Source organism: Rhipicephalus sanguineus, chromosome 8, assembly GCF_013339695.2.
Source record: "Rhipicephalus sanguineus isolate Rsan-2018 chromosome 8, BIME_Rsan_1.4, whole genome shotgun sequence".
NCBI lineage: Eukaryota > Metazoa > Arthropoda > Arachnida > Ixodida > Ixodidae > Rhipicephalus > Rhipicephalus sanguineus.
In genome coordinates, this window is record NC_051183.1 from 52,602,021 (window position 1) to 52,616,088 (window position 14,068).

At 44.4% G+C, this 14,068-nt stretch overlaps 1 protein-coding gene and 1 non-coding gene across 2 annotated transcripts in view; one reads left to right on the forward strand and one right to left on the reverse strand.

The window, feature by feature from the left end:
- Positions 1-14,068, reverse strand: part of LOC119402735 (female-specific histamine-binding protein 2-like) — a 571,419-nt gene that overhangs the window by 345,989 nt on the left and 211,362 nt on the right. The gene's annotated exons all lie outside the window — the stretch shown is intronic.
- On the forward strand, positions 8,934-9,005 carry Trnam-cau (transfer RNA methionine (anticodon CAU)). The gene has a single exon. It is a non-coding gene; the product is annotated as a tRNA-Met (tRNA).

A 14,068-nucleotide genomic window follows, 5' to 3' on the forward strand; every position in this document is an offset into this window, starting at 1 on the left:
CGCGAAATTTGACCATTGGTGGCACTGGCGTTCTCCATCGTCGGCGTCAACACGAGTGATGCGAAACATTGTCATCACTTGATAACGTCCGAATATGATCACATTAAGAAACCACATGTCGCCAAAATTAGTGACATCATCGCGATGTCACTACGACATAACGTGACGTCACATGATGGCGCTATAACATGATATCGTCCCTTGGTCAAAGGTGGGCCGAGCATGGAGGCGATGGCAAACCACGTTAGGTGCAGAAAGCTTACGTAGCACGCCGGGCAGGATCAATACATCGACTGAGAACAAAATGAAGAAATTCGAGCAGTATTAGGCGAATCCGTAATGGACCTTGTGAGTTTTTATAACTACATATCACTCTTCAGGGGCCAAAATCGCAATATTTATTTATTTTTACATACTGCAGCCTCAATGAGGCTATTGCAGGAGTGGGAAAAGAAAAAACAATAACAGCAAATCAACATTCATGAACATGCTTCCAGAAATTCTTTCAGTGGTAAGCAACGCACACTTCCGGGCAACAAATTCCAGGCTTCAATAGTTGCAGGAAAAAAGCTATATTTGAACATGTCAGTGCGGGTGACAAAAGTTGTAATGTTAAGGGCGTGGTCGCTCTGCGTAGACAAAGGTCTGGAGAACTGAAGATAAATGTCTAGAGTGTCGAGGCGGGGAGAATTGATTAGATTGTAAAGGAATTTGAGGCATTCAACGTGGCGATGCTTCGCAAGTGTAGTGAGACCTAGTTGAGGAAGACAATTCGACGGAGAAAAGTCGCTGTCATATCTTTTGCATACAAAACGCACAGCTCTTTTATGAACGCGTTCTAGTTTTTTAATGTCACATTTCTTATGTGGGTTCCACACCACGCAACCATATTCGAGGATGGGACGATTGAGAGCTTTGTAGATAGCTTTGAATGAGAGCTTTGAATATGATTCGCCGTACTGGAGAGGTCGAAAATTTATGCCACCCAGTGATGCTTAACGTGCACTGCCATGACACTGTACACAATCATATAGAACTTCGCCTCCATATAAGAGCGACCGCCGCGGTAGGGATCGAACGCACCACTTTCGGGAAAGCTGCCTTGTGCCGTAACCACCGTTCCACTGCAGCGGACGCACAAACGTGAAAATTTGTTCTTAGGTTCTTTACGTAAATCTCTAGCATTCCCTACATCATAATTTATTTTCTCTCAGAGAGGTAATGGAAGACAATACAGCACAGCGATTTTGATAGGGATACTGCCTAATTGTACAACACGAATATCTCTTTCGTACGCGCACTCATCGGCTGCAGCCACCGTGACATTTAAGGAAACGAATAGCAAAAAGAAGAAAAAAAAAGAGGTAGCGAAAGCTTCGCGGGTAGTGGCTATCGCGGCCAGACTTCTCGCCCTGCATGCGCGAGTTGCATGGCGCCGCATGTCTACAAAAATTGCCGATTCATTCTCGGGTCGGCAGACAGCCTGGGGAGTGCTGCCATCTTATGGGATTCAAAAAGATTTGTCCTTCGTTGGTTACGGCTTTCAAGATCAAAGACATGCGACTTCCCCGATCTCAAAGGCCACGCTTTATTGCCTAGCTCTTGAGCCTTTCGTTGAGATTCACTGTATACTATAAAATTTCTGACGATTAGACCATTCTTTGTAACCAATAAACTTTTTCTAACCATAAAATGCGACGGTGATCACGCTCAGCGTCTCTTTATAGATTGGTAAAAATTGCAAAGGATTGCAAGGGATATTCTTACGAAAGTAGAACGCAAAAGCGTTTTTTTTTTCTGGCTGGGTTGTTGTCCGGGGGGAGTGCTGCAAGGTTGTGTTGCCCAATAGTGTTATAACGTATAATAATTATGAGTGCTGGGGTTGATTGTCCCCAATCCACGATTTGATTATGAGGGACGCCGTAATGAAGGGCTCCGGAAATTTCGACCACATGGGGTTCTTTAAAGTGCACCCAAATCTAAGTACACAGGCTACAAGCATGTTACCCTTTATTTTTATAAAGGATGAGGCAATACGAGAGGCGGAATTCTGCTATAGAATGCTCGGTTCGTGGCGACTAGGTCGTTTACCATGGGTGCGAGCGATGTGCCTGTCTTCTGGCAGCCACATGATCCACACTCAAATTATTTCTGCGCTAACGTCTTTCTTCGCGAACGGCAGCTTTTTAACCACTCCACCGAAGAGTCCCAAAAGCACGTCAATTTTTCGCACAGTCATGTACGGATATCAATTGCATAACATTTGCTTATTGAGCAGGTTCTCCGTGTCTACTGTCCCCAGCCCTTATAGACTTCGGTGTCTTAGGTGTAGAGCATACACGTTTCGATACGCGCTTGTCCGCTGTTTCCTCCTCCCCAAGGAAGCGGTTCGCCGATGAATCTGCCTATGTACACATCAGAATCACTGCAGCGATGTATCTGCACATTACAGCAACACTTCCTCCACAGAAGTTGAACGCCAACTGGTACAGCGGACAAAGGCGCCCTACTTGTTCGAGTCGGAACTTCACTATCTGTGGAGATCATCCTGACCAAATGCATGTCAACAATCGCAAGTTGCTGTGGGCGCTGGCGTAGATAAGTTCAGGTGAGAGGGGTCACGTGTCTTCCGGGACGGAGTTCGCCTAGCTCGGCGCGCATGCGCATTCGTCAGCCTAGCCAAGGAACACGTTCGCATTAATAAATAGCAAAAGAAAAGAAAAAGGCAGTTTGCCTTTTACGCACCCAGTAACCCATCACTTCTAATTGGTCGTTTATTTACCTTTGTGGTAAGGTATTCCAAGAAGCAATCAACCAAATGATCGTTTGCAAAGAATTGCGGAGACGTATACGACCAAGGAATCTACTTTCTGCCCGCACTCAGCGCATCAGTGAGGCTCTATATGAAATTCGGACACTAAATGATTTATTAGTGCGAAGTCCCGCAGACACAGCGACGCAGACGAAAAGAACACGCACAAATAAAGAAAATTAGGTTCAGCGGAAGCACTGCGCGTAGCAGTTATCACGGCCAGATATCTCATTCGGAATGCCGCCATCGGTATGGCATCGCATGTCGCGAAAAAGTGTCGTTTCATTGCCATTAGCGCACACAGACCGCTGTCTTTCGGATAACGTTGTCCCTTCGTTCGGAGTTGAAGCCAGCTCGCCTAAGGGGTGCTGCCATCTTCTGACACTGCAAAAAAATTGCTCCAAATTGGTTATGGCCTCCAAGAAGATGCGCACACGGCTCTTTTAATCTCGGAGGCCATATTCAGAGTTTCGCGTTGTAGTGTTTCTTTGTCATTCACGAAAGATTGGTTTTTCTCGCGAATGGAAACAAGGTTAGAGGACGTTGGTATGCTCCATAAAATGCCGCAAGTTCAACTAGATTTACAGGCCGCACATTTAAAACGCAAAACGTATGACACGCGTGCGCCATGATTTCAATCTGGCTTGCCTGAAGATGCCGTGTCTTGTCACCGTGAAACGCGTGTTTCCAATTGGTCATTGCGTCCAAGAGGAATGGGAGTGGCTTGTTTAACCTCACAGTCCACGCTTGACTGCACTGCTTTGAAGTCATCTCCTGTGACTAACGCGGCATTTTGTCCTATGTACGACAAAATGCCGCGCGGGTCAAGAAGGGGCGTACTTCAAAAAAAAGTATATATATATATATATATATATATATTAGGCACCGCATATTGTGTTCGCAACCAAGATTCGAGCAAGATGAGTGAGGTGTGCTCCCTTCTTATGTGACATTCGATTAATCGTTCTTAATTGCTCATGGCTTCCAAGACGAATGCAGCCGGATGTGTAATTTTAAAGCCAGCGTGATATTGATTTGCCTTGTAGCTTGATTTTCTTATAGAACTATCTTAAGTCGGTTTCATATTTCTAGTTATTCAGGGAATCTGTGAGGTTTTATGAAGAAACCGAGAATAGATACATACGCAAAAGTTATAAAAGAAGAATGAACAAAGATCACCTGGCATTTCCACCAAATGACGTCAGGTAGCGGACTTCCCTATGTCGTGTTTTCCTTGTCAATTCTTTCTTTGAGAAATGTACCAACTAGCCCGCCTTTCGCCACTTGTTCAGCTGAATTGTGCTATGGAATGATCGGTTCGTTAAGACAAAATTCCTTGCTCTTCCTAAGTGAAATGTTCCCGGGTCCAGGCAAGAGCACGAGCCACACTCGAATTAGTTTTCATGAACATCTTTCTGTACGTGTCGCACTTATCCAACGGCTCCATGGACCAGTTCATTAAACACGGTATCATTTCTGACAATCATATACGGATATCCAATGCATAACACTTGTTTGCCGAGCAGGTTCCCCGTGTGAACCACTCCCAGCCATTCGAGAAATTGGACGCGTTAAGTCAGCGCGCTCCGAACTCCAAACGAACACGCTCGAATGCGCTCGAGCGCGACGTCTTCGGAGCTTACGTTAACGGCGGTTTTTTCTGACTGCAATCCGGGGCACCAAAGCGTTACATGGCAAATGTTACGTTGCTTTTGTGGTAGGAACGAGTGGGGAAGGAGAAAGCACTTCATCTGAGGAGAGAGTCGTAAACACGTCATTTTTCCGGAAGCCGTAGCAGACGCGAGCTCTCGCGCACCTTCTCATGCACCGCGTCAGGCATAGGCGTACGCACGGTAATGCAAGAAGCAATCATCCGAGTGATCGTTTCCAGACAACTGCGGAAATGTATCCGGCAAAAACATGTACTTTCTGCCCGCGCTCAGCACATAAGGGAGGATTTATGAGAAATTCAGACAGCAAAAGTTGAGTCCGAAGTCCCGAAACCACGGCGATGTAGACGGAAATAAAAAGCACAAATAAAGAAAATAAGTTTCAGCGGACTCATAGCGTGGAGCGGTTATCGCGGCGAGATATCGTGCCTCGAATGCAGCCAGCTGCATGGCGCCGAACGTTTCGAAAAACTGGCGATTCATTGCCGCTAACGCAGGCCGCCCGCCGTCTTGCAGATAACGCGCTCCCTTAGGTTTTGAAGGAAGCTTGCCTGAGGAGTGCTGTCATCTTGTGGGACTGTGAAGGATAACGTTCCGATTAGGTTATGGCCTCCAAGACAACGCCCACCCGGGTCGTTTAATCTTTGAGGTCATACTTCAGCGGTTTGCATTGTAGGGTTTCTTTAGTAGTTTTCACGCGAATGGAAACGAGGGTAAAGAACGTTGGATATGCGTCATAAAATTCCGTAGGTTTCACGATATTTAGAGGCCGTGTATTTGAAAGCGAAACGTGTGATACGCGTGCGCCACGATTCAAGCAAGCTTGCCTGACGAAGGCTGCCGTCTTTTGTCACTGTGGATACTTGTCGATTGTTTATTGCCTCCAGGAGGAATGCAGCCAGCTTGTTAAATCGCAAAGGCCAGGCATTAGAGTATTGCTTCGAAGTCATTCTTTGAAGTCTTGCTTTGTGATTTACTGTAGCTTCGCTTTCTCGCATACAAAAATAACTGTCAAATCTACGCAAAATTTTTCGCATGTTCGACTCGTTTAAGAAGGTGAATACATGAAAACGAAACATTGTAACTTTGAACAGTTGTTCTCCATTGCTCGTGGGCTCTAAAACGATGGTTGCCGGTTCTTTATTCTCGAAAGCCACGTGTTATTTCTTTGCCTTGCAGTCTTGTGTTTCCGTTTTCTTGTAGCTTGGTTTCCGAGATGTTTGCAGATTAGATTACCCCCTTGCGCAGATTACAGAATTTTGTCTTAAGCGCTGTCTGTTATTTCAAATGGCTCAGTGATTGAATAAGACGTGGCACTCCCGGTAGATGTAATCGCTCTGGAAGCATGCCTGCATACTAATATTACGAATCACGGGGAGCGGTATTTTTGAGAAAGGGGAAAAAAGTACTGATTGATACCATTGAACAACACGGTTCGATGGAATGGGGTGGTCAGAGTAGCTGCGAATTGGAAAGAAAGTTATCAATTGGTTGATTACTCGGAAACTATAATTCACCAACATTCATTTTAAACACTGCAAGGGTTGTGTTAGACAGAAATTGTTCTGCGTGTTTTGAAAGGAAAAAAAATTATCAGAGGTTCCCTTATGCGTTCACCTAGGACGACTCGAAGGCGAAAGCCGTCTTATTTTGCTCATCAGTCAATGTATTCATCCCGTCCCGCCACCCAGTGAAAGCTTTCCACCCCTGGCGTGGTTTCACACTCTCTCCAGGATCGGAGACACCTCACCTGGTTTTGGACTGCTTCCGTGATCGGCCTACTTTTGGCCAGGCGATGGTGGCATGTAATGACGGCATCAAGTGACGTCACACAATGTGAAGTCACAGTGACGTCACGATGGCCTCACAAACTTGTTGATCTGTGAGGTCAAGATGAAGTGACATGGTGGCATCACGTGACGATGATTTATCGCATCAGTCCTGTCGACGCCGAAGCTGGACGCCGGTCAATTTTCGCGTTTGACGAGGCATCTCAGGCTTCCGCCTTAAAGATATTGAAATACATGTTTATAAGGTACCGGATAAGCGTCAATTACTAGGTAAGAGGAGAATGGCGAACTATATCTATTTGGTTGGGCGTCACGTGATGACCGTGAGATCGGAAGAGAGCCGAGTAAATCATACAACAAACAGGGCTAGCTTATATCCTTGTCGACATTAACAAGTCGACATGGGTCGGACACGTAATGCGTAGGACAGGACGACAGGTAGCCGGCGCTCAGCGACTTGATATTAATGTACAGAAAACACGGACAAGAGCGCGGATATTCAGGTGTGGCAAAGAAATCAAGAAATTTGCGAGAATTGGATGCTACCAGTCTTGCTTGGAACAGAGTATATTACAGATTACCGGGGGACGCGTTCATCCTGCATTGAAAATAAAAAGGCTGTTATTGACAAATGATCTTCAATAAAAATCAGATACGAATTGGGGTTGGGACCGTTATTGAACGGAGGTATTCCGCATGACTAAAGTATTCCACCTCAGAGTCATGCCAATGCTTGAGACCGCTTCGGAAAAATGACTAGATGCATTCAACATTACGGGCAAGGTGTCACGTTGACAATGTAATATTGCCGGGTAAAATCGTTGAATCGCACCAGCCGTGACACCACGACAATTCCGTAAAATATGGGCGGTTCAATGCTGCCAACCCGAAAAAAGGACTGAGCTATTGGTCATCATGATCGGTAACAGCCTCAATAAATTCTGGAGATACATACTCCCGTCCACTTTTTTATAGCCATGAAATGCGCGAGACACCGCTTATAGTGGTTAGAGAGTTGCTAAACTGCCACAAAATGAATAAATAGAGCAATAAAACAAAAAGAAGGCAGTTGAGAATGCTCTGTGCCCCATACTAACGTCACAATCAGCACTTCGGTTTTTTTACGTACATCTCTAGCATCATGTTATCTCCTTCGACAGTGAGGTAACACAGGAAGCAATCATAGCATTGATTTTACGAACAAATTCTGCCATCGTATACAAGAAAAATATGCCTTTCGTACACGCGCTCATCGCATCGCTCCGGCTACAACCAGTGCATCCGACTTTGAATGGCGAAAAAAGCACCAACAGACAAGATATCCAACCGAAGCGTGGCGTGCAAGATGTTATCGCAGCCAGACATCTCGGCCTGTATCTGCAAGCTGCATAGCGCCGCAGGTCAAGAAAAAGTGTCGACTCATCTCTATCGCAGCAGATACCTTGTGATGTGCTGCCACCTTACGTGATTGAAAAAGTGTTTTGTTGTTCGTGCGTTATGGCCTCCAAGACGAAAAACATGCGACTTGCTTAATCTCAAAGGCCCTGCTTTATTGCCTTACCCTGAAGTGCTGCGCGGTAGTTCGCTGTTTGTTTATCGCGCAGGTGTCAATAACTCTAGTATACTGGATAGAATGCCGCATCTGTATTTTAGAGCGCGAATACTTGAAATGACAGCCGGGATACGCACCCGATCATTAGATACGCAATATACATTCAGGTAAGGAGCCCCAGACTTGTTGCCGTCTTTCACAGTTGTACAACAGTTGTTCCCGGTAGTTTCGAGATGTTACACACGAAATGATGAGGAAGATTACCAGATGCTCCTTGTGATCAACGTTTTTCGAATGATCAGCCAATGCCGTACTTCGTGTGCAGTCTTGCACAGAGTTTCATAACGGTAAGAATATATAACATTTCTCCGTCCAGAAGGCCTTGTGAACAATTGGGTTTAAGCGTATATTTTTGAAAGGAACAACCCATGAGTTGGTGCACTATAATTAGGGCTCCATGTTTTCGGAAATTTCTTGAAATTCGGAGGGTGTTTTATGGTGTTTATTTTTTGGAGGAAATATTTCTCGGAAATCGCCAATTCTCCGAAATTCTGAGCTTTTTTTTTTTTGCATCCCCATTCACAGTACTAAAAAATCCCAGATGAATTGATATCTGAACATGAAAACGTCAGTACATACAAATTGCATTTTAGATGTCTGGGAGGTTTGAACGCACAAATATATGAATACAAAACACTTACGCTTCTGCGTATTACTAGCTTAAAGTATGTCGTAGTGGATGCAAACACACTTTAAGAGGTTGCTGTCACTGATGGAACCGCGCTGCTCTCGATTGATGGTTCTCAGCTTTGAATCGAAGGACAACACATTTACGTCGGCTAAGACCTTTCCAGCGTCTGGAAGAGCGGTTTGTGTCAACACGCTAAATGATACTTCGTTACAATGCTGAACTACTTGCAAGTCTATCATAAGGGTCCTACGTCCACGAAGCTCGTCATCGCAGGTCTCAAGCACAGCCTCTACCGGTCATCCGCGGAGTTGCGGCGACTCGTCGATGATGATGGAAATGGGGCGGTCGTTCATCGAAGAGCGTATTGTCGCAATGTCTTTCGCAATGTCTTTGCGATAAAGTGGACGGGAGGATGACCGCCGCCGTAGCTCAGCGGTAGAGCATCGGACGCATTATTCGAAGGTCGCAGGTTCGGTCCCTGCCGGCGGCAAGTTATCTTTTCGTCCACTTTACTTACTTCGCATTTATATTGTAATGACTATAGCTAAATAACTACCCATATACTTTCCTTGGCATTATTGTCTGTTAGTTCTCATTAATATTGTGTATAACAAAGAAAAAACGAGCCCTTAAAAGTAATCTTCCTTCCTTCATTCATAGCGAGGGTCTTGCTCTGGCAGACTTGTTGCCTTCAGGTAGTGTGCGAGGGATTATTGGTCAGCTGTCAGCTCGTATAATTAAACATTCCGTGCTACGTGACGCCAAAAAGGCAGAAAAAGAGTGTTCCACACTCGCCGCCATGGCTGCGATCGGCGCTGACTAACGCTCCGAGGTTTACATGCACATATATATACTTCATAAAGTGGACGAGAGGATGACGGCCGCCGTAGCTCAGTGGTAGAGCATCGGGCGCGTTATTCGAAGGGCGCAGCTTCGGTCCCTGCCGGCGGCAAGTTATCTTTTCATTCACTTTATTACTTCACATTTATATTGTTATTACTACAAATAACTACCCCTATAGTTTCCTTGGCATTATTGTCTGTTAGTTCTAATTAATATTGTGTCTAACAAAGAAAGAGAACGAGCCCTTAAAAGTCATCAACTTTCCTTCATTCATAGCGAGGGTCTCGTTCTGGCAAACTTGATGCCTTGAAGTAGTATGCGAGGGATTATTGGCCAGCTGCCAGCTCGTAAATGATCACGTGTTACGTGACACCAACAGGCAGAAAAAAAGTGTTCCACACTCGCCACCATCACTGCGATCGGCGCTGACTAACACTCCTATAGGTTTAAATGCACATATATATACTTCATAAAGTAGATGAGAGGATGACCTCCGCCGTAGCTCAGTGGTAGAGCATCGGACGCGTTATTCGAAGGGCACAGGTTCGGTCCCTGCCGGCGGCAAGTTATCTTTTCGTCCACTTTACTTTCTTCACATTTATATTTTATTACTACAAATAACACCCCGTATACTTTCCTTGGCATTATTGTCTGTTAGTTCTCATGATATTGTGTCTAACAAAGAAAAAACGAGACCTTCAAAATCATTAACTTTCTTGACCTCTCGTAGGTATTTCTGATATTGTTGATCGCCATTAGCGGATGGTGAGTGCCGCCGGACACTTGCTTCGAAAGAGGGTGCCAAAACGTCCATCAGCCTGGTGCAATATAATTCCAGCATGACACAGTGCACGGCAAAACTGGTGCTTGAGGTAATGTTTGTATCGGTAAAATCGACCGATGTATCAATGACCGCTAAGAACAGGCGCTTTCGATAAAGAGCAAAACAGGGTCAAATTAGACGCTAAATTTGAAGTTTATTGGATTAGTCTGAATTGTCAAAAATTTTACCGGCAAATGTTTATCGGATTTTTTTATTTATCAGGAAACGCGGAGCCCTACCTATACTTTGAAAGGGGATAACCTTTTGACACTGATATATATATATATATATATATATATATATATATATATATATATATATATATATATATATAATATATATATATATATATATATATATATATATATATATATATATATATATATATATATATATATATATGGGCTTCGTAATGTGGCATCGATAAGACGTTAGTTTCCCGCCCTGCTTCCTCCTTAAGGGCAGAAATGCCCTTGAGGGCACGTTTCGATTCAAGCATTTTGATTCAAGACGGCGACGACTCGGAGGGATGTCGGAAGGCCAAGCGCTTGGTGTGGCTGGCGATCACCGCCACAGCTTCGAAACTCGACTGAAGCCCGTCGGCTGCAAAGACACGATTCGACGGGAGCCATTTCAAGGCATGGCCGAGAAAGAACGCTCGTCGAGAGTGTCGACAAAACCTACGCAAAGGACTAATAAAGTCACAGGCCTCACGGTAGCAGTGGCGTACCAAAGCTACGTTGCGGCCCCCAGGGCGGCGGTTTAGGCTCCGAGGAAGGATCAGGCTGGCGTATATTCATTGAATTACGACTGCGATACAAGCAACCGTGTGTACCTACTTGAGCGTCCAACGTGCAATCTTCAGTACATAGGTCAGGCAACGACACCATTCAGATTGCGGTTTAATAATCACAAGGCGCATGTCACTACTTTTCCTAACCTGCCCTTATCTAAGCACATGAATACAACAGGACATTCACAGGATCACCTGACGGCCACAGTGTTGGAATCTGTTTTTAGGCCTCATCACGAACGGGAAGTGCGCGAATCATTCCTCATCTACAAATTCAAGGCACTATCATCCGGCATTATTGAAAGCGCAGGAAAACTGACGTTCCTGCCCGCGTAAGAGTTGAGCAACCAGATCACCATGTCACGAACAATACGCAATCCTGCCACGCGTCTGCTGCTTTCAACAGTTCCTACCCTGTTGCGTACGTTTTTGTTACGTGCAATTTTCATCGATGTCATGTACAAAAGGTTTCCTTAGATGTCGGTTTAATTCCATACTTATTTATTAACTTTGCCAAGCGTTTAACTTATGTTTTCTTCAGACTGCAGTTCTCGTTGCTTTACACCTGTTTCTTGTTAGTTCTTTTAGCGCATTGTTTTCTGTTTGCTGTTGTTAGTCATTATAACGCGTTGTTGTTAAATGTCTTCAGTGTACATAACCACATATGGTATGATGTTTCTTTTCATGAGTATATGTGAAAAACGGCTGTATTAAAGCGCATACTTCGCCGCACATATCGATTATTGGTTTGATGTAATCATTTAAACATCACATCGGGCATTTGACCGTAAGCAGTTGTCTGATATATGTGGGATATTGTATACTGGTTAGGCACGTGTTCACGTGCCCCCTATGTATATAAGTAGCACATCTCACGTATGCATTGTATTCGCTGACGCAGGCTGGACCCCGGCCGAAATGTTAGAACAAAGAAAAGTGTTCGTACATTTGCCCGTTCAATGGAATATATCTATGTAGATAGATGAGTCCTCCTCATTTCTTAGCAACGGCTACCCTTTTCGACATGGTTCTAAGGATAAAACAATAAGAAACAAATTATTATATATATATATATATATATATATATATATATATATATATATATATATATATATATATATATATATATATATATATATATATATATATACTTCTAGTAAGATGTAACAGAACACACATATAATCACATAGCGCACTTATATTGCTTCTTGGTTTATCCGTGGATGGCCATGGGTCTGGTATTTCCTCCAGTGAGAATGTTCGCTACGACTCCATCGAGTAGTGGAGTTCCTGGTCAAGTCGTTGTCTATGTGTCATGTGTTTGGAAAAGTCGAGCAACAGATGATGCAGATCCTCGTCGTCGTGGCCGCATGAACATGTTGACGATGGCGCAGGATGAATTCGGGATAAAAAGTGCCTTGTGCAAGCAGTTCGAAGTCGCAGGTGACGGATGAGTATGTCGATATGTCGTGAGAGCTGAAGGTCTAATTGGCATTCAAGCTTAGGGTCAACAGCGAATGAGGTTGATTGCTTCGTGATGTCTGTGAACCAGGTGGACAGACATAATTCACGTTTTAGTCATCTTAATATGCGGCGTATGTCGCATTGTGATATAGGAATGAGACGGGCTTTGGTATACTGATGTGCAGCTTTTGCCAACTCATTTGCCATTTCACTCCCCTTGACCCCGCATTGACTTGGAAGCGGGAAACCTATGAAATATCAGTCGATGTTTTTACATTAAGACAGCGTATACTACAAATATATACATTTTTCCTGGAATGGCATCTTCCATACAGTGAAGAGCCGCGAAGAAATACGTGATTACCAACCACTTTCTAAGCGTATTCGACTCTTTAATAACGCTGATTGCAAGCAAAATGGTTCCAAGTTCCGATGTTGTTGAACAGGAAAGATGACCCAACCGACACGCATGTTCTTCGTGTAACTCAGGAATGACGAATGCTGATGTCTATGTATCTGGTGACAGTGCCATCAGCGTGGACATGAGTTTAGCATTGGTATCTGTCAAGCAGGTGATGGGAGGCCAACTGCGGTGCGGCAACGGCTGCTACGTCTTGTTTACTGCGATTTCCTTCTATTGGTGTTTCAGTAGTTAGTAACACCAGCAGCCAGGGTGGGTAGTTTAAATCCGGTTGCCAATGTGCAGATGCAGGAAGCTGGGAAATTTACTGTTGGCACAAATGGTTGGTACAAATGGTAGAAATTTGCGCTCCGGTACGGTTCTGAATTTGTGATGAGAATGTGATGAGGGCAGCGTGACTAGCCCACATATGCCCAAACACAGAAAAAAATGACAAAACAAATATTCTTTTTTTCACAAAAAGTGTACTTCTACCTTCAAAAGAAAGCACTAGTTCTTTATTTACTGCCAGGTAAACGCAACACTGTTTTTCAAGCCGTCCTATACATATAGGACACCGGGCATTAGGGGTGCTATGTGCGGGTGTGGTAAGCCTTGAAACATTTCACGTGCACACCGACATTGCACTTCTTTCTCCGCATGACGTCTTTCATACAAAGCCCGCTTTTGCCCGCAGAAAGCGGTCGGCACGTGGCAGCATGAACAGCAAGCAATGTGTAGGCTTGCGCACGTTGAGAATGAGGCCCGCTTTATGTGCTGTAGATGGCGCTTATCATCAGCTAAAGAAATAGCGACGTTAGAGTGCATCAAAGAAGCGTGCTATATGTAGGACACTGGGCATATATGGGTTAGGCAAAATAGTTGGCTAGTTGGTTAGTTGATTCCTTCTCTCTTACCCCGTTATTCTCCTCCCCATGTGTAGGGTAGCCAGCTGGACGTAGTCTAGTTAACTCCCCTCCCTTTCCTACATTCCTTCTCTCTTTGTTTATTGGTAAGCGCTATATTTTGGTGGTTCGAGGTTGTTGCAAACGGCACGATTATATTCAATGTCACCAATTTCTTCTAAAGAAGAAAGTAACATAAAATATTTTCGGGGGCATGTTTACGTGGTCGTGCTGTCGCATAGATTCTGTCAAAACGGGTTTTCTGCTCGTAAAACAGGCAGTATACGGTTACAGGAAACTCTAAGAGCACAGCATCCTTCCGGTG